The sequence below is a fragment of the Pantherophis guttatus genome, chromosome 3 (genome assembly GCF_059756535.1).
Source record: "Pantherophis guttatus breed Tessera chromosome 3, ASM5975653v1, whole genome shotgun sequence".
NCBI classification, from domain to species: domain Eukaryota; kingdom Metazoa; phylum Chordata; class Lepidosauria; order Squamata; family Colubridae; genus Pantherophis; species Pantherophis guttatus.
In genome coordinates this window covers 138,573,053-138,594,806 of record NC_142065.1, presented here as the reverse complement: position 1 = coordinate 138,594,806, position 21,754 = coordinate 138,573,053, and the positions used below count along the sequence as shown (strand labels likewise).

At 36.9% G+C, this 21,754-nt stretch overlaps 1 long non-coding RNA gene across 1 annotated transcript; it reads right to left on the bottom strand.

The window, feature by feature from the left end:
* Window positions 1-17,315: 17,315 nt before the first annotated feature.
* LOC117662486 (uncharacterized) lies at window positions 17,316-18,945 on the bottom strand. Its single transcript, XR_004590431.3, has 2 exons — window positions 18,374-18,945; window positions 17,316-17,627 (listed from the first exon to the last, which is right to left on the bottom strand). It is a non-coding gene; the product is annotated as an uncharacterized LOC117662486 (long non-coding RNA).
* Window positions 18,946-21,754: the final 2,809 nt, after the last annotated feature.

The window sequence follows — 21,754 nt, the reverse complement described above, 5'->3', positions numbered from 1 at the left end:
GTGATTTTTTCCAGTTCTTTTTCTTCAACTTTGGCATCTCCTGTTACCACAATATCAATAAATTGTACGTTTTGGTTTTCGACAATTGTGATATCTGGTGTGTTGTGTTCCAAATGATGATCCATCTGTATTTGAAAGTCCCACAAGATCTTCACTTTCTCATTTTTGATAACTTTTTCCACTTTATGTTCCCATGACTTTTTGGATACAGGTAAGTCATATTTTTTACATAACCATTGGATTAATTAAGCAACTCATTCGTGTCTAGCTTTGTAATCAGTTTGTGTGATTTTGTTGCACTCACATATTAAATGTGAAACAGTTTCAACTTTTTCATTGCAAAGTCAGCAGTTTGGATTGTCAATGGATATCATTATCATGATTATGATTATGATCATGATTATTAGCAATTTGATTCACAGTCTGGGACTAGTAAAAAATTAAAAATTAAAGTCATAACCAAGGACCTAAGAGCTGTTAAGGTAATGTCTGAGTCAGTGGTGGGTTGCTACCAGTTCACCCCAGATCGGGTGAACCGGTACGATGGCGGGACGCCTTGCCCACCTGCATGGATGTTTCTGTGCATGTACGCACGTGCGCACACCCACGAGCAAACCGGTAGTGACCAAAATTGAATCCCACTACTGGTCTGAGTATACAGGCAGTTCTGACTAAGGTGGTTTTTTGCAAAGTCAGAGTATTCAGGTCTGATAAGTTCGAAATTTCCATGTATCTAGGCAACCCTTGGGGTATTGCTCCAAGGGCTCCTATTACTATTGGTACAACCATTGATTTGTTCCTCCACAGTCACTCAACTTTAATTTGAAGATCACCGTATTTCGTTATTTTTAATAGCTGTTTCTCTTCAATTCATGTATCACCTGGTATTTTTTATTATTATTATTATTATTATTATTATTATTATTATTATTATTATTATTATTATTTATTGGTTAATCTTTAGTGAGATTCACAGCCTTTGAGGCTGGTTAATAGCTCAGCAGCTCGAGTCCTAACCAAGGACCTAGGAACTGTTAAGGTATCGTCGGAGGATGTAAGCTGTTCCGAGTAAGGTGTTTTTTTGTAGAGTCAAAATGTTCAAGTCCGGCAAATTTAGAATTTCTAAATAGCGGGGTAGCCCTTTGGGTATTGCTCCGAGGGCTCCAATTACAATCGGGACAACACACAATTTCTTTTTCCACAGTCGCTCAACTTCAATTTGTAAGTCCCGGTACTTTGTGATTTTTTCTTGCTGCTTATCTTCAATTCGTGCATCACCAGGTATTGCAATGTCAATGAACCATACTTTTTTCTTTTCAACTATTGTTATGTCAGGTGTGTTGTGGACCAAGTGCCTGTCAGTCTGAATCCTAAAGTCCCACAAGATCTTGAGTTTCTCATTCTCTAAAACTTTCTCAACCTGATGTTCCCAGTGGTTTTTGCTGTACTCAAATCCAAACTTCTGACACAATTTCCAGTGAATGATTTTAGCAACACGGTCATGGCATTGTAGGTAGTCAGTTTGTGAAATTTTGCTGCACCCACTGATCAGGTGGTCGACTGTCTCATCTTTCTCATTGCAGAGGCGGCATTTGCTGTTGGTGGTAACATGTTGAATTTTTGCCTTCATACAGTTTGTGGCTAGGGCTTGTTCTTGAGCTGCCAAAATAAAGCTTTCTGTTTCTTTTTTCAGTACTCCTGATCTTAACCAGTTCCAAGTTAGTTTCTGGTCAGCTTTGCCTTCAATACTTTTCAAGTATTGGCCATGCAGAGCTTTGTGTTTCCAATTTTCAGCTCGCTGCTCAATTACTTCTTTCTTATATTCTGCTTTTGTTTTAGTTGTCTTTAAAAGGCCTCCTTTATTTACTTCCTTAATCATTGGTTCTTCACTTTTCTGGATGTAATCATTCAAGCTGCATTTTTCTTCTTCCACAATCTGCTTTACTTGTAGGAGTCCTCGACCACCCTCTGCTCTTGGTAAATATAATCGGTCAACATCACTTTTAGGGTGCAAGGCATGATTCATTGTCATAAGCTTCCTTGTTTTTCTGTCCAAATTGTCTAACTCCATCTGGGTCCAGTCAATTATTCCTGCAGAGTATCTAATCACAGGTATAGCCCAGGTATTTATGGCTCTTATGATGTTTCCTCCACTCAATTTGGACATTAATATCTTACGAATTCGCTGAATGTACTTGGCTGAAGTTAATTCCTTGACTTTATTATGCATTAAGTCAGAGGCTTCTAAAATCCCCAAGTACTTGTAGCCTTCTTCTGATTTTACTGCCTTTATCATTTCTTCATTCTCTAGTTCTATTCCATCCTCTTTTATGATCTTGCCTGCTTTGGTTGCTATTGTTGCACATTCCAAACTGCATACCAATGTCTTGGCTGAATTCTTTTGTGTTTTCAATTAATAAATTCAGTTCAGCTTTTGTTTTACCAAACAGCTTCAAATCATCCATGTACATCAAGTGCGAGATTTTCAGTCCTTTCTTTACAAGTTCGTATCCACAGTTCATCTTCTTCAAAATGATTGTCAGTGGTAGCATTGAGAGTATAAAAAGTAGGGGTGAAAGGGAATCGCCCTGGAAAATGCCTCGTTTAATTTCAACTTCACCCAGTTCTTCTTCATTAGCTATAAGTTTCGTTTTCCAGAGGTTCATTGAAGATTCCATGAATTTTTGTATGTTGCTGATGCCAAAGATTTCCAGGCATTTCTTGATCCAGCTATGGGGAACTGAATCAAATGCTTTCTTATAGTCTATCCAAGCCATGAACAGGTTGGTTCGTCTTTTCTTTGAGTTCTTTAGGATTAGCTTGTCGATCATCATCATCATCATCATCATCATCATCATCATCATTATTATTATTATTATTATTATTATTATTTTGTGTTCTTGTGTTGTTATTATTACTATTATGTATTACAAATGTGTACTATATTTTTTTTGGTCTAGAGCACAAATAAATAATAAAAATAGAAGAAAAAATCAGGAAATATGGCAGGGTAGATGAGGAATAATCTCAATAAGAGAATGGAGAATGCAATAGAAAATAGGAAAGCTTCTCTGGCTTAAATCTGAAGCTGAGCCAGAGAAGAATTTGGGGTTCATAAAATCTGCCTCTTCTTCCAGAAAAGATTTGTAAACCCTTAAGGTTCATCATTTTGATCTCAAACTCAATGAACTTGATTAGCATCTTTTGCTTCAGCCTACTTGTAACTATTTTGTTTGCCTAAATAGTTTAACACAACATATTTTTTCTGTTCCACTCTGCCTCAAATTTTGATTGATCAGCACTATGTAATTTCTGAGAAAAGCATACACACAATTCCTTGAATAGCTGAATAGTTTCATTTAAACCCATCACTGTGAAGTATGCCTGATGTCTTATACAAAAACAAACTCTTTTTGTTGTGGTGGTGGTAGTAGTATCGGTTTGCATGTGTGTATGTATGTACAACAAGCCAGCTACTTCATGAGAGCCATTAATGAAGTAATCAAGACCTAGAGGAGTATAGATTGTGTTCGTAATACACATGATACATATATGTTATTAGGCAACACTACATGAACCAAGATATACTAATTTTATTAACTTTCCAGAATCCCACCTGGAACAGATAAAAGCCTGAAAAGACTTTCCATCAAAGAAAACCATCTTTATTCTGATTAATTGATCAAGCCTGAGCCTTATGCTGCTTAAGTCCTTGGCCTTTTTGACCATTCTCTCTATATATACACTATCTAACAATAATAACAGAATAACAGAATTAGAAGGGACCTTGTATTCATCTAGTCCAATGCTCCCAACCAAACAAGAAGCCCTACACTATTTCTGATAGATGGCAGTCCAGTCTCTTCTCACAGAAGCATCAAGAAACATGCACTTTATCGGTCATTGCTTCTCACCTTTGGATTCTCCAAGATATGGTTAGCTTTGGCTGCCTTTCAGAAGGCATTAAAGACCTCCATCTCCATCATTGAGTCTATAAGTAGTGTGAAATACCAGATAACTTTTTTTTTCCTGGTGCATAGGCATGTGTATGTTGTTGATGTGGATTGTTGCTTTTTAATGTTTTGTTATCTGGTCTTTACTATTACTATTGCTGATGATTTACATAGACTTAAGTCATGTGCGAAGTAAGGCAACCATATAAATCAACAAAATCATATCTCTCTCTTTGGTACCGGTGTGTGTGTGTGTGTGTGTGTGTGTGTGTGTGCGCGCCTGTGTGTGTGTGCGCGCGCCTGTGTGTGTGTGTGTGTTTGTGTGTGTGTGTGTGTTTGTGTGTGTGTGTGTGTGTGTGTGTGTGTGTGTGAGAGAGAGAGAGAGAGAGAGAGAGAGAGAGAGAGAGAGGGAGGGAGGGAGGGAGGATGGGGGAGGTGATAGCAAGTAAGGTTCATGCAAGAGAAATATGTCGTATATTTTGCAATTGAGTTCAGGGTGACAGATGGCTCTTGAAGAACTTAAAAATGTGGACGCATGTTTTGTTTCTCATAACATATGGTTCAAAACTTCTCTCTATCTCAGTTACATTAACAGTTTTGGAAATGTGGGCATTTTCCCCATCCGATGGAAATATTCTAAAATTCATTGCATTGATTTTGCAAATAAGAAAACAGCTGGAAAAGGTTTTTTTATTAATATTATTAAAATACTCCAAATTTATATTTCAAAGAGATGGACCTTTTACAGCCTTTCTTAAGGGCTTGCTGTTTCTCAGCTGTACAGTTTCTCTTTAAATGCTAATAATAATTGGTGTAGTATTTATTTGTTTTTCTGCCTATTAACCTCCCTTGGTTTACTTAGATATCACCTGATATTTATATTGATTCAATATAACTTTGCAAGTCCAAAGAATTTGAACATCATTTGAAATTCAAGTCAATTACCAGATACGATTATTCTGAACCAAAAATTACACTTTCTCTTCCTAGTGGCATTATTTTGTGTCTAAGTATTTTGCAAAGCAGGTTCCAGGTTGGCAAAGAAATGAGACAAGGCTATATATTCTATCTTTATTCAACCTATATATACAATATAGGGGTACGATGGCTCAGCATTTATAAATGCTATCCTTGTGAGTTTTCCAGCTGACAGCTTGGGTTTGAAACCCAAATGCCATATGATGGGGTGAGCTCCCGTTAGTTGTTCCTGCTCCTGTCCACCTAGCAGTTTGAAAGCATGCAAATGCAAGTAGATAAATAGGTACCACTTGAGAAGGTAACAGTTTCTGTATGCTGACCATGGAAATGTCTTCAGATAATGCTGGCTCTCTTGGCTAAGAAATGGAGATGAACCTAGCTTCCTAGATTTGGAGATGCCTGGACAGGGGAAACCTTTATCATTTTATATAGAATATATTTTGAGGGAATCTAGATCGGAAAAAGATGAACAGAGTTTTAAAATTAAAGTTGGAGAAGTTGTTCTATGTTGATGATACTACCCCAATAGCTGAAAATGCAAAGGATCTGGATGGAAAGAATGGTCACAATTAAGTTAGAAAGATACTTTGTTTCAGGCTTGGAAAACATTTTATACTTATATATTTGATACCTCAATATTGGAAGTGATACCCAAATATTTTATCTGCTTCTCAATCTTAAAACCATTTATTCATCAATTTGGTTTGATCTTCTATTTTCACATTTTTGTTAACATCTTTATCTTCTTTTATTAATCTTGATATTGGCCAATGTACCAAATTCATTCTGTAACCATACCGAGTTATATGGAGAAACTTTTAACTTATAACATTGGAAAATGTGAATGTTGGGTTTGAGATAGATCACCCCATGTAATCACAAAAAATGATTCTACTTGATAGTGTATAATTAAGTATGTCTAATTCCTGTAATTAGGTTAGCATTAACCTTACAGAAATTACAGGAAGCTGTAGGTTAGCATCTTCCTTTATGAAAGTGATGAATAATATTTTTGGTGACTTGATGTACATTCAGGAAGACTATGCTATTAGATAGCATATCTGTGGTGGCCCAGTGGTTAGAATGCAGTATTTGCAGGCTAACTCTGCCGATTGCCAGCAGTTCAATTCTCAACGACTCATCCTTTCATCCTTTCGAGGTCAGTAAAATGAGGACCCAGATTGTTGGGGGCAATATGCTGACTCTGTAAATGGCTTAGAGAGGGTCGTAAGGCACTCTGAAGCAGTATATAAATCTAAGTGCTGTTGTTATTGCTATTTTAGTTTTAATATTTTTCTCATTGATTTTTGGATGGAATGTTAATATTTTTCCTTCTTTATAAATAAATAATAAACTTTCTGACTTACAACATTTGGTTGTGCAGAAAGAGCACCTAAAAGCACAAAAGGGCTATAAAGAGCACCTACAAAGTGTTTTGGAAATAAACAAATAAACAGAAACTACAAGTTATATATCAATGCTTTACCGTATGTAATCCTTTTTCATTAATTAAAATAATTTTACTAAATTAAGATTATATAGAGTTCAATGAATGCCAAGGAATCTTTTAGGCTCTTAGTTTAAAGTGATATTGTGAGGAAACGAAAATCCTTCTTTTAAGTCCCATCCATTTAAAGATCGTGCTAGTCATCATATTATGCTAGTCATCATAGCAATAGCAATAGCATTAGACTTATATACCACTTCACAGTGCTTTTACAGCCTCTCTAAGTGGTTTATAGAGTCAGCATATTGCCCCCAACAATCTGGGTTCTCATTTTACCCACCATGGAAGGATGGAACACTGAGTCAACCTTCAAAGGTTAAGAAGGAATGTTTAATGTACAGAGATATTGTAAATCTTGAAGATGAGCTATAGTAATATATATAGGGCTAGGAATGAAAAACTGCCATCCTTACAATAAAAATGAGAAAATATATTTTTCTTACTTTAAAATATTCTCTTATTTCAATGTTTTGGACATTTAAGCATCAGTGTTCATGTAATCCACCACAGCTGAAGCATTATGAGGCTAATTGATGAGTTTAGGAATATTATCTATTTCAGTTAAATATACTTCCATCTCTTCCTCTTAAAAGTCTCACTGAGGGACTACAAGGAATCTATTATTTAGTATTTCTCTTTAGGTATTGGATCTATATTAACTTTAGATAACACAGAAACAGACTTTGCAAACACATTGCCAATAGAACATGGTCTCTTTTTATAATTTCTAAAGTAGATTTTCTCTGTCACTCTCTCTCAATTGGAAAGACGCGGCAATTAAATTTTTGCACTGGCAAAGATTGTAAAAAAAAAATTAATACATTTATGCATATTATCATTTTACTGATGTTTTGTGCCATAACTACATTTGACATAAAGAAAAAGCTGAAACTATTCACAGAATTGTTCAAAATATGCCAGTTTCTGAACATCACAGACATACTTACCTTCTGTTGTGAGTAGGTTTTTATTTTGGACATCTTGGATCTTAATTTTGATTTCTCTTCAGTTTATGATTATAAATTCTTCAGTAAAAAACAACAACAACAACAAAAACTACTGCCAGATTCTTGGGTTTGGTTCATAACTAGAATTTGCATATTGTATTTATGATGGACATATAAGCCAAGCTGCAACTACTAAATTTATCTGGGTGAAACAGTCATTACAACACTCTTGTGGGAAAATTATATAAAACTGTGTAAACTATTAAGGATCTTGAGTATCTGGTCAGTAAATTGCATATAACTCTGAAAGGCAGGATGTGGATTTGGCAAAGGAGCTCAGAGACCCTGGCATGCATAGGACAACAGAAGCATGCTTGAAATAAAACTGCTTTGATTGCAATTGTGGCAGTCTGTGTTAGAAACGAGCAGGGAATGTGGCATGTAGCATTAAGACTGCCACTCTGTGTACTTTTTTCTATATTACTAATGTAATTTCTTCATTGAAACAACATACCTCCTAAGATTGAGTTAACCTCTCTATTGGTCTTTACAAAGACATTAAAATATTATTTTTTCCATACAGGCTCTGTTTTATTCTGCTTATTACAATTTAAGTATTACCTTGTTTTGATTGTCTTATTATAGTTTGTATATTAATGTTATTTTTATGTAGTAAATGGATTTCCTAATTGGAATGGAGCTAAATTTGGAGAAACACTTGCTCTATTTCATTCAACTACCGTATCTTTCCACTCATACTTGTTATTTTTACTCATTAGGTAAAGGTAATTTTTCACCTGTCCAATCATGTCCAACTCTAGGGAATGGTTTGCCATCTTGTTTCTTAGCTGAGAGAAACCAGCACGGAATGCTGTTATCTTCCCACTGAAGTGGTACCTATTTATCTGTTCACATTTGCATGCTTTTGAACTTCTAGGTTGGCAAGAGCTAAGGCAAATAATGGGAGCTCATCCCGTTGTATGGCACTCAAGTCTTGAAGATGGGCTGTCAACTTTACAACTGACAAGCTCAGTGGAATCATTCTGCTATCTCTGCAAAGATGATGGTACTAAAATCAACCCTGAACAAATCTGAATTATTCATATACAAGCACTAAAGAATGTGAAATATTGTTCTGACCCAGCCTTCATGAACCCCACTCAGCAGCCTACTCATGAGGAGAAACCCATTTTTATTTAAGAAAGGCAGGAATACAGGAATACTGACAAAGCTCCATGTCACACATCTGTAGGTCAGTAGTGGGTTTCAATTTTGGCCACCAGCGGTTCGCTCATGGGCATACTCAGAGACATCCAGGTGGGTGGGCCGAGCCTCCCGCTGCCAACGCTACCAGTTTGCACGATCCAGGGCAAACAGATAGCAACCCACCAGTGCTGTAGGTCATTCACAAGTCATAGCAGTCTCTGAGTTCACCGCAGGGAGCCTCAATTATCACTTTAATCCCAACATAAAGACTCCTGACTGACCTGGTTAGTGGCAAGGAAATCCTGCCAAGGAATCCGCTAGAGAGAACTCTTCTGGAGCATGAATGGATGCCTCCGACAACCACATCTCCCACACCCATCCTCCTTATATCCCAGCCAGGGAGGTACTTGTTAATATCTCCTTCTATTCCTGGATAGCTGACCCTCAGTCCTGTGTTGCTGTCCTTTCTGCATTTCTCTGTTCATATGCACATCTGGGACAGGGCCCAGATGTTCCTCCCCCTCGCTCAGCTCAGGCCCGGAAAACAGCTGTCTCTCTACCTGAGCATGAGTAGATGGGCCCTGCTCTGTATCTGGCTCTGAGACCTCCTGCTCCTCAGAGCCTCCCACCGACTCCGATGCACCCCCTCCATCTTCTCTGACTCCTCTGACTCGACTACCATCTTCGCTGGCAGTCAATGAACCACACAAATATTTTGTGCAGAGACTTACCACCAGAGGTTATGGAGTTGCATATAGTTCTAGTAATTCTTAGAACAGTCTGCAGAAAACAGTACCAAAGACTGGATCCAATATATAAATATATAAATAGAAACATATTTGCACATCTTATAATGCTGATCTGATCTTGTGATTTCTTGAAGTTTCCTCCAGCTAGGTATGCAAATTTAACCATCACTCTTCTTCTACCTATTAATCATTATTTCAGCGCTGCCATCTATAATATTCAAATAGAAAATCTTCAGGCACTTCTGCTGCCATTCACATACTTAGCAAGCATGAGAAGATACCTTTTATGATAAATATATGCAGAGTCCCCTTCATTCTCAGGATGCAACAAGGCCCTATGGACTCCTCACCCTTACTTTGTGAGGGATTTTTTCCCCCTAAAACCTCCTTTGTGTCTTGGGTTTATATGAAGTGTGCTAACATCCAAACTAAACAAACAAACAAAAAATAATAATAATCAATTAAAAAATACTTTGGAGGATGCTAAGATGTGGTAATTTGTTCAATCTAGATATCTAGAGGTCTCCATGATTCCAACAGCCTTGTATGCCAAATTGAGTTACAGGAAAGCTATTACTAAATTAAAATGTTTTACTGTGACTTAAGGGGAAAATAATATAATTTGTGAATGGTAAGTAATTATATTAATCTGTTAAACTAAATTAGATTACATTTAAATTCAATTTAGCTTTCTTTCTGAATGCATTCATCCATTTTTGGTGCATGGCTCATAGGCTACTACTCAAAGATCACATACCATTCTCAGAACTGATTTTCATGATGGTTTCATTGAATGATTTTTCAATGTTCTGACAGTATTATTAATTTACTTAAACAATGGCCTATGCACTTACCTATTTTACTTCTAAATCACATGTAAATATAGCTAAAAAAGATATCACAAGATGGAACAACACAAAAGACAACAGTGAAAATCAGCAAAGTAAAAGTCATGTTCATCAATAATAAGACTATAACCAACAGATAAAATCTCATTAATATCTCTGTAAACCTAATATGAGGCAAGCCACTTAGGTGTAGTGATTAAGGCACCAAACTAGAAACTAGGACACCTTGAGTTCTAGCCTCTCCTTAGGCACAAAACTAGCTGGGTCACCTTGGGACAGTGTACCACCTTGGTACACCTTTACGTGGTATTAAATGAGACTTTAGAATATTGAAAATCATACAATGCAATCCAGATGGATTGAGCAATTCTAACCTCCACTCATCCCAAGAACAGATTTAAACATGTCTTTAAAAGTCTCTCTTTGTAGACTTCCGGTTTCCTTGTCTTTGGCGACGGCGGTGCCTTTTGAAGCTCCGCCAGCCCCGCCGCCTGTAGAGCCGCTTCGCGACCCAGAAGCGGCTCGAAAACTTCAAAATCCTCAGGATTGCTGAAGCAGAGATCGCAGAGTACAGGTCGAGCCCCTGTAACTCCCCAGGGAATTGTTTCTGGGGAGAGAACAGGCACGGCTCCCTCCCAACCTGCTGAAACTCCGGGCGACATGGGACGATTCTGCTTTTGCAGAACAAGCCGGCTGCAGGAAACTCAAAGCGAAAAGAACCAGCCTTAATAAACAGCGAAACTACCTGAACCCTGAAACTTGGAAACGCAAGTATTAGCGCTTTGTTGACTTTTTAACCTGAGAAAAATGCGAATGAGTGAAAGTGCTTTGAAAAAACATGGCGCTCAGCCTTAGAGTTAACGAGCCAGCGAGTGTGGATTGGTGAAGTTATCTTGCTTTGTTACAAAGTTTCCAAGTTGCTACAAAGTTGCCTTGTTTGTAATAAGAGAAACAAGTGAAAAATTTCTCCCTTTTCAATACCTGACTTTGCTTTACTTCAGCTTTTATTTGATCAAATCTGGGGGACTTTTTTAGAAGTCTTTGTGAAGGAGGGAAAGGAAAAGGAACTTCCCTCTTTAGAAAAACTAGACTACGTGGCAGGATGGCTTCAAAGAAGCAGGAAGGAAAGCCAACAGGGGGGGGGATCCCCCACACACAAACATGAAATGCAGCTTCCCCCTGCTCAACAGCTACAGACTCAGAAAAAAGAATTTGATGTGGGAGATTTAAAAGAATTTATTTCTAAAATTCTGGATGATAAATTTCAAAAATCCCAACAGGAAATAGATGACAAAATTCAAAAGTCTCATCAGGAAATTATGCAGGAAATCAATGAAGTTAAAGACATGGTGAAACAGAATCAAAATAAGGTGACCAAAAAAATATCAGAAGTTGCGTCTGGCCTGGCAGAATTTATTATCAAAGTTGATTCTAAAGTGGAAGAATTCAAATCAGAAGTTAATGTTAAGATGAAAGATAATGACTATAAAATTTCAGATGTTGATGATAAGATGCAGAAAGTCGAGAATGAAATTGTTATGATGCAATTCAGGGCAATGGAATTCGCTATACGGCTTTGAGGAATTCGAGAAGATGACAGACAGGATTTGAGACAGGTCTGCTCTGAGGCTTTGGCTGTGATTTTAAAAATTAATCCTGATGTGGTTTTTTACAAAATAGATAAAATTTACAGAGTGAATTCTTGGGTGGCCAGACAAAGACAACTGCCTAGAGATGTGGTCATATATTTTACAGATAGAGCAATAAGGAATGACATCCTGCAAAAATCCTTTCATACTTCTGTACAAGTGGGGGGCTCACAAATTGGAGTCTATAAAGAGCTACCACCTAAAATGTTGAAAACCAGAAAGGACTTTGGCTTTCTTGCTAAAGAACTACAAAACCAACAGATACCATTTCGGTGGGATGCCCCAACTGGTATAATTTTGAGATACAAGGGAGAAAGACATCGCTTGAACACTGTGGAGAAAGCGGAGCATTTTTACATTACTATTTTTAAAGAAAGAACACCATCTCCGCGTACATCCACAGTTCTGGAGATTAAGGAGAGTGATAAGAAGCAACTTCAACAAGAACTTCAAGAACAGTCTAAGCAGGAACCAGAGGAATCGCAGGGCACTGAAGGAGGTTTTCTGGATGAGCCTTTGCTGGAATCTTCTCCAATTTTGGACCCGGTGCAAATGGTTGAATTTAAGGATCAGCGTATAACCCGAGCTAAGTCTAAGCAACTTAAAGAAAAGCAACAACAGCGACAAGATAAAAAGGAAGCTAAGAGTACTACACAAGAGACTGGAGCCATGGGGGGAGCGAGACCGAAGATTTTGGAAGACATTCGGTTATTCTGCTCTTTGCTCCAGGAAGATAAAGATGATGATTAAGTGTTTATCTTGGAATGTGAATGGGTTGAATTCAGTACAGAAAAGGAAGAAATTATTTGCATATTTGAAACAATTTAATAATGATATAATTTGTTTACAAGAAACGCATATTACAGTTCAAGATCAAAAATATTTGATAACTCCAAACTAGGAACGCATTTTATATCTTCAACTTTGCAAAAAAAGAATGGTGTGGTTATTTATGTAAATAAAAAATTTTCGGCTAAAGTTATAGAAGCAGATGAAGATGGTAGGTTTGTAGCAATTGAACTATTTACAACAAATGGCCAAATTCTTTTGATTGGAATTTTTGCTCCCAATCAACAACAGGATCACTTTTACAAAATGCTACATTCTAAAATACTGCAATGGGATTATAGATCTATTTTAATCATGGGAGACTGGAATGGAGTAATTGACTCCAAATTAGATAAAAAGAGTTTGGCGAAGTCTAGGATTAGGTTACCACAGACCTTTTTTGATATGAAAGAAGATTTGGAATTAAAAGATATTTGGAGAATACACAACCCAAAAGAATTGGACTATACTTTCTTTTCAGACAGACATAGATCCTTCTCTAGGATCGATTTCATTTTGTTGTCAGATGATTTACTCGTTAAGACAAAAAGAACAAAGATTTTTCCAAGAACTTTGACTGACCATAGCCCAGTATGGATAGAAATTGAGATGGACAAGGTTGAGAGACGCTCTTGGAGACTAAATGAGAACTTGTTCAGATATGAAAAAAATATAATAGAACTTAAAAAGCACCTGAAAGAATTTTTTCAACTAAATTTGAATAAAGGCACCCCAATAGAAATTGTGTGGGACGCAAGCAAAGCTTACATGAGAGGGGTGCTTATCTATATGAACTCTAAACATAGACTGATTCGACAAAAGAAAAGATCTGAATTGGAAGCAGAAATAAAGAATAAAGAACAGTTACTTATTAAAAATCCAACAGATGAAAGAATGCGTGGTGCTATAAAACTTTTGAAAGATCAATTTCAAATGCTTATGGCGGAACAAGTTGCAACAAATTTACAATATGCGAAGCATAATACATTTTGTAACGCTAATAAACCGGGCAGATGGTTGGCCTATACATTGAGGAAAAAACAGAGTATACGGACTATTGATAGTATTGATATTGGAGGGAAAGAAATTTTTCAACAAAAATTAATTAAAGAAGCTTTTGTGGATTATTATACTAAATTATATGCTAAAGAGAATGTGCAAAATGGATTTATAGAAGAATACCTAGATGATAAAAAAGTTATAAAAATTACTGATCAACAAAAGGAAAGAATGAATTATCCTATAACAGAGGAGGAGATAATAGTAGCAATTAAACAATTAAAAACAGCTAAAGCTCCTGGTACGGATGGCTTGACTGCAGTCTATTATAAAACTTTGCAAGCTGAAATGGTGGAACAACTTAGAGATTTATTTTGCAATATCCAACAAGGGGGCAAAATACCCCCATCATGGACAACAGCTTACATATCTTTGATATCAAAAGAGCAAGCCGGTCCTAAAAAACCGGAGAATTATAGACCAATATCTCTTCTGAATTCTGATTATAAAATTTATGCGAAAGTATTAGCCAACAGGTTGATGCCAGTAATTCAAAAGGTGATTCATGATGATCAAGCGGGATTTATCGAGGGTAGATACATGAAGGACAATGTAAGGCAAGTAATAGATCTATTGGAATATCTTGAGAAGAATAAACAGATCCCTGCAGTGCTGGTTTTCTTGGATGCAGAGAAGGCCTTTGATAGAGTGGATTGGAATTTTCTACTAAAGACTTTAAAAAAGATGAATTTTGGGGATCAATTTGTACAGGCGATTTCAGCAATTTATCAAGAGCAAAAGGCACAGATTATTATTAACGGAAGCTTGACAACAGAGTTTAAAATTGAAAAAGGAACAAGACAGGGATGTCCGCTGTCCCCACTCTTATTTATCTTAACACTAGAAGTCTTGCTAAATACAATACGGGACTCTAATATCTTGAAAGGTATAATGATAAGGCAAGATGATTACAGAATAAAGGCATTTGCAGACGATCTAGTTGTTACCCTAACACAGCCAATGGAATCAATAATCCTGATGAAGGACATTATACAAGACTATGGTAAAGTCTCAGGTTTTAGACTGAATCATAAAAAGACTAAGATGATAGTTAAAAATATGACACAAGATCGTAAACATGAGCTTGAAAGGAGGGCAGGTTTTGAGGTTGTACCAAGGGTAAAATATCTAGGAGTCCAGGTTGCAGAATCAAATACGAAATTGTTTCAAAATAACTACGAGGTGTTGTGGCGAGAGGTGCAGAAAGATTTAGAGACTTGGAAAAAACTGCAACTGTCTCTACTTGGAAGAATAGCAGCAGTTAAGATGAACATTTTGCCAAGATTTCTTTTTCTGTTTCAAATGATTCTGGTGCTTAAAAGTGATAAACAAGTGAAAGTGTGGCAAGCTGGAGTGAACAAGTTTGTCTGGAACGAGAAAAAGCCGAGAGTGAAATTGAAAATTATGCAAGATGTTCCAGAAAGGGGAGGTCTTAAATTACCAAACCTACAGTTATATTATGATGCAGCAGCTTTGACTTTAACAAGTGATTGGTTTGGAAGGAAAAAGACTGGAATATTGAACGCAGAAAGTTTTGATCTTGAATTTGGATGGCATGCTTACTTATTTTATGATGATAAAGTCGACAAAGTATTTAAAAGCCATATACTTAGAGACTCTTTGATGAGAGTTTGGAAGAAGCACCGACTCAAATGGGATTATAAAATACCGCTATGGCTGGATCTTGGTCATACTTTGTGGAATACAAATATAATGTCACTCGGTGGTTTTTTATATAAAGAGGTTCTTTTTACAGATGCGGGCAGATGGCACCTGAAGACACTACAGACACTGTTGGCTGAAGGGATTAATTTAACCTGGCTACAATATAATCAATTGCAATTGAGATGGAAAGAGGATCAAAAAACTGGTATTATGTTGCATGAGGAAGAATTGGTTAGACATATAAAAGAGAAAGGTCCAATGCATATTAAAAGGCTTTATAGTGTTTTGTTAGAAAGGGATTCAGAAACCGAATTAGTTAAAGATTGTATGATTAAGTGGGCTCAAAATTTTGAAGAACCAGTGATTTTGGAAACATGGGAAAAAATCTGGGTTCAGAATGTTAAATTTACACAGTCGCAGCATTTGAGGGAAAACTTCTACAAAATGTTTTATAGATGGCACCTAGACCCCAAAAAGTTATCATGTATGTACCCTAATGTTCAGCCAAAATGTTGGAGATGTGAATGCTTGGATGCTACATATTACCATGTTTGGTGGACCTGTAGGAAAGTTAAGGCTTTTTGGATAAAAATTTGGTGGGTCATGCAGAATGTTTTGAAGAAAAAAATTCAATTTTCTCCACAACTGTTCTTATTGGGTATAGTTAAGGGTTTTACATTGGGTGAAACAAAATTGATATTGTATATGATAACAGCAGCAAGATTGTTGATAGGTAAATATTGGAAAAACGAAGCTTTGCCCTCTATTGAGGAATGGACTTTGAAGATGGCCAGTTTTGCAGAGATGGCGAAGATTTCAGCATACTTAAAAGATTGTTCACAAGAGACTTATGAATGGGAATGGAAAAAGTGGATAGAATATGTTCAGAACAAATATCAAACTAGGAAGTATCAAATAGCTTTTATTTGAAAATAATGTATTACAAATATTTTAATGTAATGAAGATAAAAAGAAAAATTATGAGGGGGAGGGTTCAAGTTTTATACAAGTTTTATACTAAGGGTTTTTTTTTACCTGATATGAGTATACTGTGTGGAAGTCTGGGGGGAGGGGAGGGTTAGGGAGGGTTAGGGAGGTTGGGATGTTTGGGGTGGGTGGTGGGGGGGGGAAATGGGGTGAAGATGTAACTGTAAAACTTTTGAAATAAAAAAAAAGTCTCTCATTGTAAACAGTATCAATGCAGTGTTTAGCTCTGGCTGATTTTGCCCATAATCAGTGAGATATAAATGATTTACATACACTTATACAATACCTTTATCTATAAAATACACTTTTTGTCTTTGTATAGGTGTGTGCCTTTGTGCATTGTGTTATATCTTTGACTATTGTATACATATATTCTGTGTGTGTGTGTGTGTGTGTGTGTGTGTGTGTGTCTGTCTGTTTCTTCTCCCTAAGAAGAAGCAATGGCAAACCACTTCTAAAATCTTGCTAAGAATAATAGAATCGAGGTCTAGTCTAACCAGTAGTAGGTTTCAATTTAGTTTGCTACCGGTGTGTGTGCAATGCTTCTGCGCAGGCGCAGAGGTGTCCGGGTGGGTGAGCGGAACCTCCCACCGCTACTGCTACTGGTTTGCCAGATCCGGGAAAAACCGGTAGCAACCCACCACTGAGTCTAAGCCCTAGTTCAAGCAGGAGACCATTTCAGACAAATAGCTTTCCAATCTCTTCATAGAAACCTCCTGTGATGGAGCAACTAGTTCAGGCAGTTGCCAAGAATCAACACTTACTCTAAGAGACAAAAAGAAAAGAATCAAAAAGTAATATGAAAGTAATATGAAGAGGTAGCAGCACTAAACTGCTTTTAAAAAGCCTGGAGAAAATTCAATCACTGTTTCTTTTTATATTTTGTTCAACAAAGAGGCACATTTATTATTAATGAAATGACTCCATTCAGCGTTAATATAAGAACATAATTCAGTGTTAATTTTAAATTGAAAGTCAGATACATGTTTTTTTTTCTAGACCTGCCACCTATAATTTTACAGCTTGTACTTTCTAAAATGTCTAAACAAAGAAATACTTTTTTTTTCAACAGGAGAATGTAAATACAATATATGATGCAATGCATAATATCTTTTCACAACTGAAATATCAGGCTGGAAGCTGGTGTCCATTTCTGCATAACAATCTGAGTTCCAGTGATAGAATTCTTGGAACAAATGTTCTGGCCATGGAATTCCCTGTTTGATTGTATTTGGTAGCAGGTCTTGTAACCTTTTCAACAGCAAGGAAATATGTTTAGTAATAATTTTAAAAATCTTTAGTTTAAGGTGAGAGTGCTAACAATCATTACAATTTCCACTCGTGCTTCAAAACCCTCAAGAAATGAGAAATTAGGATCAAGAGTTTAATATTCCTCATAGCATAAGCTTTAAATGCTTTACTGAGTCTTGTATATTAAATGAATTTATAAATTAGGAACTTCCTTGAATCCATTAGTTTTAGGTCAACCTTGGTTTGGAAAAGGATGCACCAAGGTAGATACTGAAGAGATGCAGTTTCCCAATCACTTGAGAGACACTCCTAACCAAACTGTGCCAAAAATTTTGTGCAAGAGTTAGCATAGTCCCAAATTTCCATTTTTTTTACAGTAATCATGCAGCCAAAAACTCAGTAGAGCCATTTCTTACACAAATATGTCTGATGAAGTTATGCTGACATAATTTTAAGCAGTCCCTGCTACTACATTGTTAGTGCAGACAGAAAGTAAAATATTATACTATTTCCATTTATATAACTTTGTACATCTTTTATAAAGCCATATTTACACGTCTGGTAAACTCGCAAGATTCGTTTTTCTCGCCATGTACATGTATACATCCAGCCTAGACTGTGTTGTTTCTCTATGTCATACAATATAATAATATTCTATTTTAATGCATGCCAATTAGTATATATTTAAAGTGACAATAAAGTTATTCTAAGTCTAAGAAAGTTTAATGACTGGATTTTATACATACCAACACTTGTTTCCACAAATCAAGTTCAACTGAGATCCTTGGTTTCTTCATGTATGTTCTCCAGGCTTTTTAAAATCATTATACTTCCTCATGTTTTCCAGTTCTTGAATCACCTTAAAACACTCAAAGACATCCTCTTCCCCTATAAAGAAAATTATCTAAACCAACTTTTTTCAAAGCAAGCTATTAACACACATCAGGTTTTTCTCTTTTACTTGACATATTCTAAAATAACTAAATAATGGGGAAAAAAGATTGATTTAGTTTGCATTCTTACTCCTTAATTTCACAAAATGTGAACAGACTTAACCAAAGGTTCAACTGTGAAACAGAGTATTCTAAATCAAGCCAAGGCCAAAAATTGTAGAGAATTCCTGGAAACTTGGCACTCAGACAAATCAGAACCAGAGGTAGTATTCAGTAGGTTCAGATTGGTTCGCCCAAACCGGTAGTCGAAATCGCAGGTGGGCTCACCCGCCTGCCTGCATGAAAACAACCAAGCTTAGACAGCACCAAGAATCTCACAGTTCAACCCTGAGTTTCAAATATTCTCATCTGTTGCCATGGTATCATATACTTGTTGTGACCCAAGTAGGTAGTAACTGACGCAAACAGTTCCAAAACAAACAGACTTTATTAGAACAGCTGAGAATGAGTTAATTAAATTAGACTGAAGAATTAACTCATTTTCAGCGTAGTCCAAACTAAATTAAAACAAACTCTTCATAACACAAATTCTTCAGTCTAATCTTGGTATAATTAGGCAAATTGCCAAAGGCTTCTCTTGGCAAAAGTTCAAAAGCAGAAGATGCCGACAAGAGATAAGTGCAGCAAGACTATCAACGTTGTTTTCCAACAAAGAGCCCAAGAGCCGTGCTGGTCTTTTAAGACTTATGGGAGGGACCAATCATCTCTTGGCCCTACTCCTGAGTCGTCCTCTTTGCTTTAGCTGCTCTTGCCTTCTGGCAGATCTTCTCATATGTGCACTAAGAACAGGCTCCTCCTGTTCCTCTGCCTCTCTGCTGTCAGCCTCTGGAGTCTCCAGAGTCCGCACATCACTCCCAGATGGCCCTGACCCCATCTCTGCCTCTGACGCAGAACCCTCATTCGGGCCTTCCCCAGCCTGCAGGACTGGCCCATGTTCTTCCTCAGCCTCATTGCTGTCCGACTCCGCTGCCAGGTCTGCAGGCTGCTGGCGAACCACAACACTACTATCATGGACAGTGATAGTAATATCAAGGTATAGTATACTGTGAACTCTGGATGGCTGTTCCTCATGAGGTGACCATAGATCTAACATATAAAAAAATGATAAAACAAGTGACTTTTTTTTAAAAAAAATATACTTTTTAAAAAAATTCCAGAGAGAGACAATGTAAACAAAAATTGCCTTTGTAGTCTTAACCCTCATAATAAGAAAGTAAAGGCTTGATTCAAGTTGTCAATGTACTCTATGATTTTCAAAACATTCTCAGAAACCTTATGAAGGGAGCTGTTTTGTTCTGAGAGCAGGGAGAAAAAAAACTTTTCCTTTTTTTGCACATACTCCTAGAAAAAAGATATTTCAATGCAGCTCTATCTAATATTTCCTAATTTTCTGCTTTATTACTGAATCCAAAGAACAGTTCCTGATCTTATTTATTTAGCTTATCTCATTAAAACAGTCTTATTTAAACTGTTTTCCCTATGGCTTTGGTTAGTCCATATACTTACATAGTCTGTGGGGAATTGAAATTCAGTGTTCCCTATCTACTCCTCTTCTACTGCAGTCTTAGAATTATGCTATAAGAAGGATTTAGTGAGAGATTCTCTTATCTTTTAAAACCTGAAGTTGCTGTTATTATACCATTCACTGATACCACAGAGACATGTACAGACAGCTCCCTTTCCATACATTTGACATCAGCCAATATAAATAACATTGAAGCACATTTAATTCGTGTTGGAAGGAAGGAAGGAAGGAAGGAAGGAAGGAAGGAAGGAAGGAAGGAAGGAAGGAAGGAAGGGGTTAGATAGACAATTATGCAGTTTAAAAAAACTGGGAGATGCTAAATTTTATTCTATTCATATGCTGATTTACTTGGAAGAACATTTCAGAAGTATTATTTTATTCTGAACATTAGTTATTTCTCTAGGTGAGCTTTGTAAAATTGCATTACAGGCATTTGAAACATTGTATTAAGGAGTTGAGTAGGGGGAGGATGGTGTTTGTAGTAAAAAAATACACAACAATTTGATTTGGAGATTTGATCAACCATTCTATTGCATTCCTTATAGATAAATAGTTATAGAACAACATATAACATGGTTAGTCACTGCATTCCTCTTAGGTCTGAGAGAAAACCACTGGCCTAAAATTATCCAGCTAAATTTATCTTAAAGATAAGACTAAATTCAGCCTCATGGATTCTAGGCTAGTGCCTTTATTCTTTATATCAAATTGGCTCTAAATTTGGTCTCTGATAGTCTACCAAGTTTCACTATCAGAGGACAAAGAAGCTGCAAGAAAAATGTTGCCCACCAAAAGTAAGGATTCTATATCTCTTTGTCTCTATCTAGTGATCATCTGATTTTTGCAGCCTGGATATGATAAGCTACCCGGTACACATAAAAATGTAGGAAATACTACTTCCTAGCTTAGTAATAAATTAACTGCACCTTAACCCTTTCTGTTTTTATTAATATAAGTTTTAGTATATAATTATGATAAGTCAAATGGAAAGAGAGATGAATGGTTTGGAAGGAATACAAAAGAAAACTAGGAATCATAAATTGGGAACTTGGAAGGAACTGGAAAGATCATCTAGTCCAGGGATGTCACACTCAAGGCCCAGGGGCTGGATCCGGCCCACAGGACCCACAGGGTGCTTAGATCTGGCCTGCGGGGCCATCCTGGAAACAATGACTGGCCCGCAATGTCTCTGCCAGTGAAAACGGAGTTTGGGAGGGCTGCGTGTGGCCCACCGGAACTCCATTTTCACTGGCAGAAACTTGCAGGAGGCCCTCGCAGCCAAAAACAGAGCTCGGGAGCCCATTTTTTCTGGCAGAGCACTCAGGCCTCCACAGGCGCCCCTGACACAAGTGATGTTGAGCTGGCCATGCCCACCCTGGCCACTCCCACCCTAGTTCCCCGAGGTCAAACACAACCCTGATGCGGCCCTCAATGAAATTGAATTTGACACCCCTGTTCCAGTCCAATCTTCTGAAACGTGCAAAAGAAAACCCCCATTCAAACCATCCAGCCTCTTTTTAAAAATGGAAAACTTCCACAGGTAAATTGTGCAGGTTTGTATAGATTTTAACATCAGAAAATGTTACTTATATTTAAAGAAGTCAGCTGCAACTTATACCCTTTATTTCTGCCTCCAGTTTCTATGATAA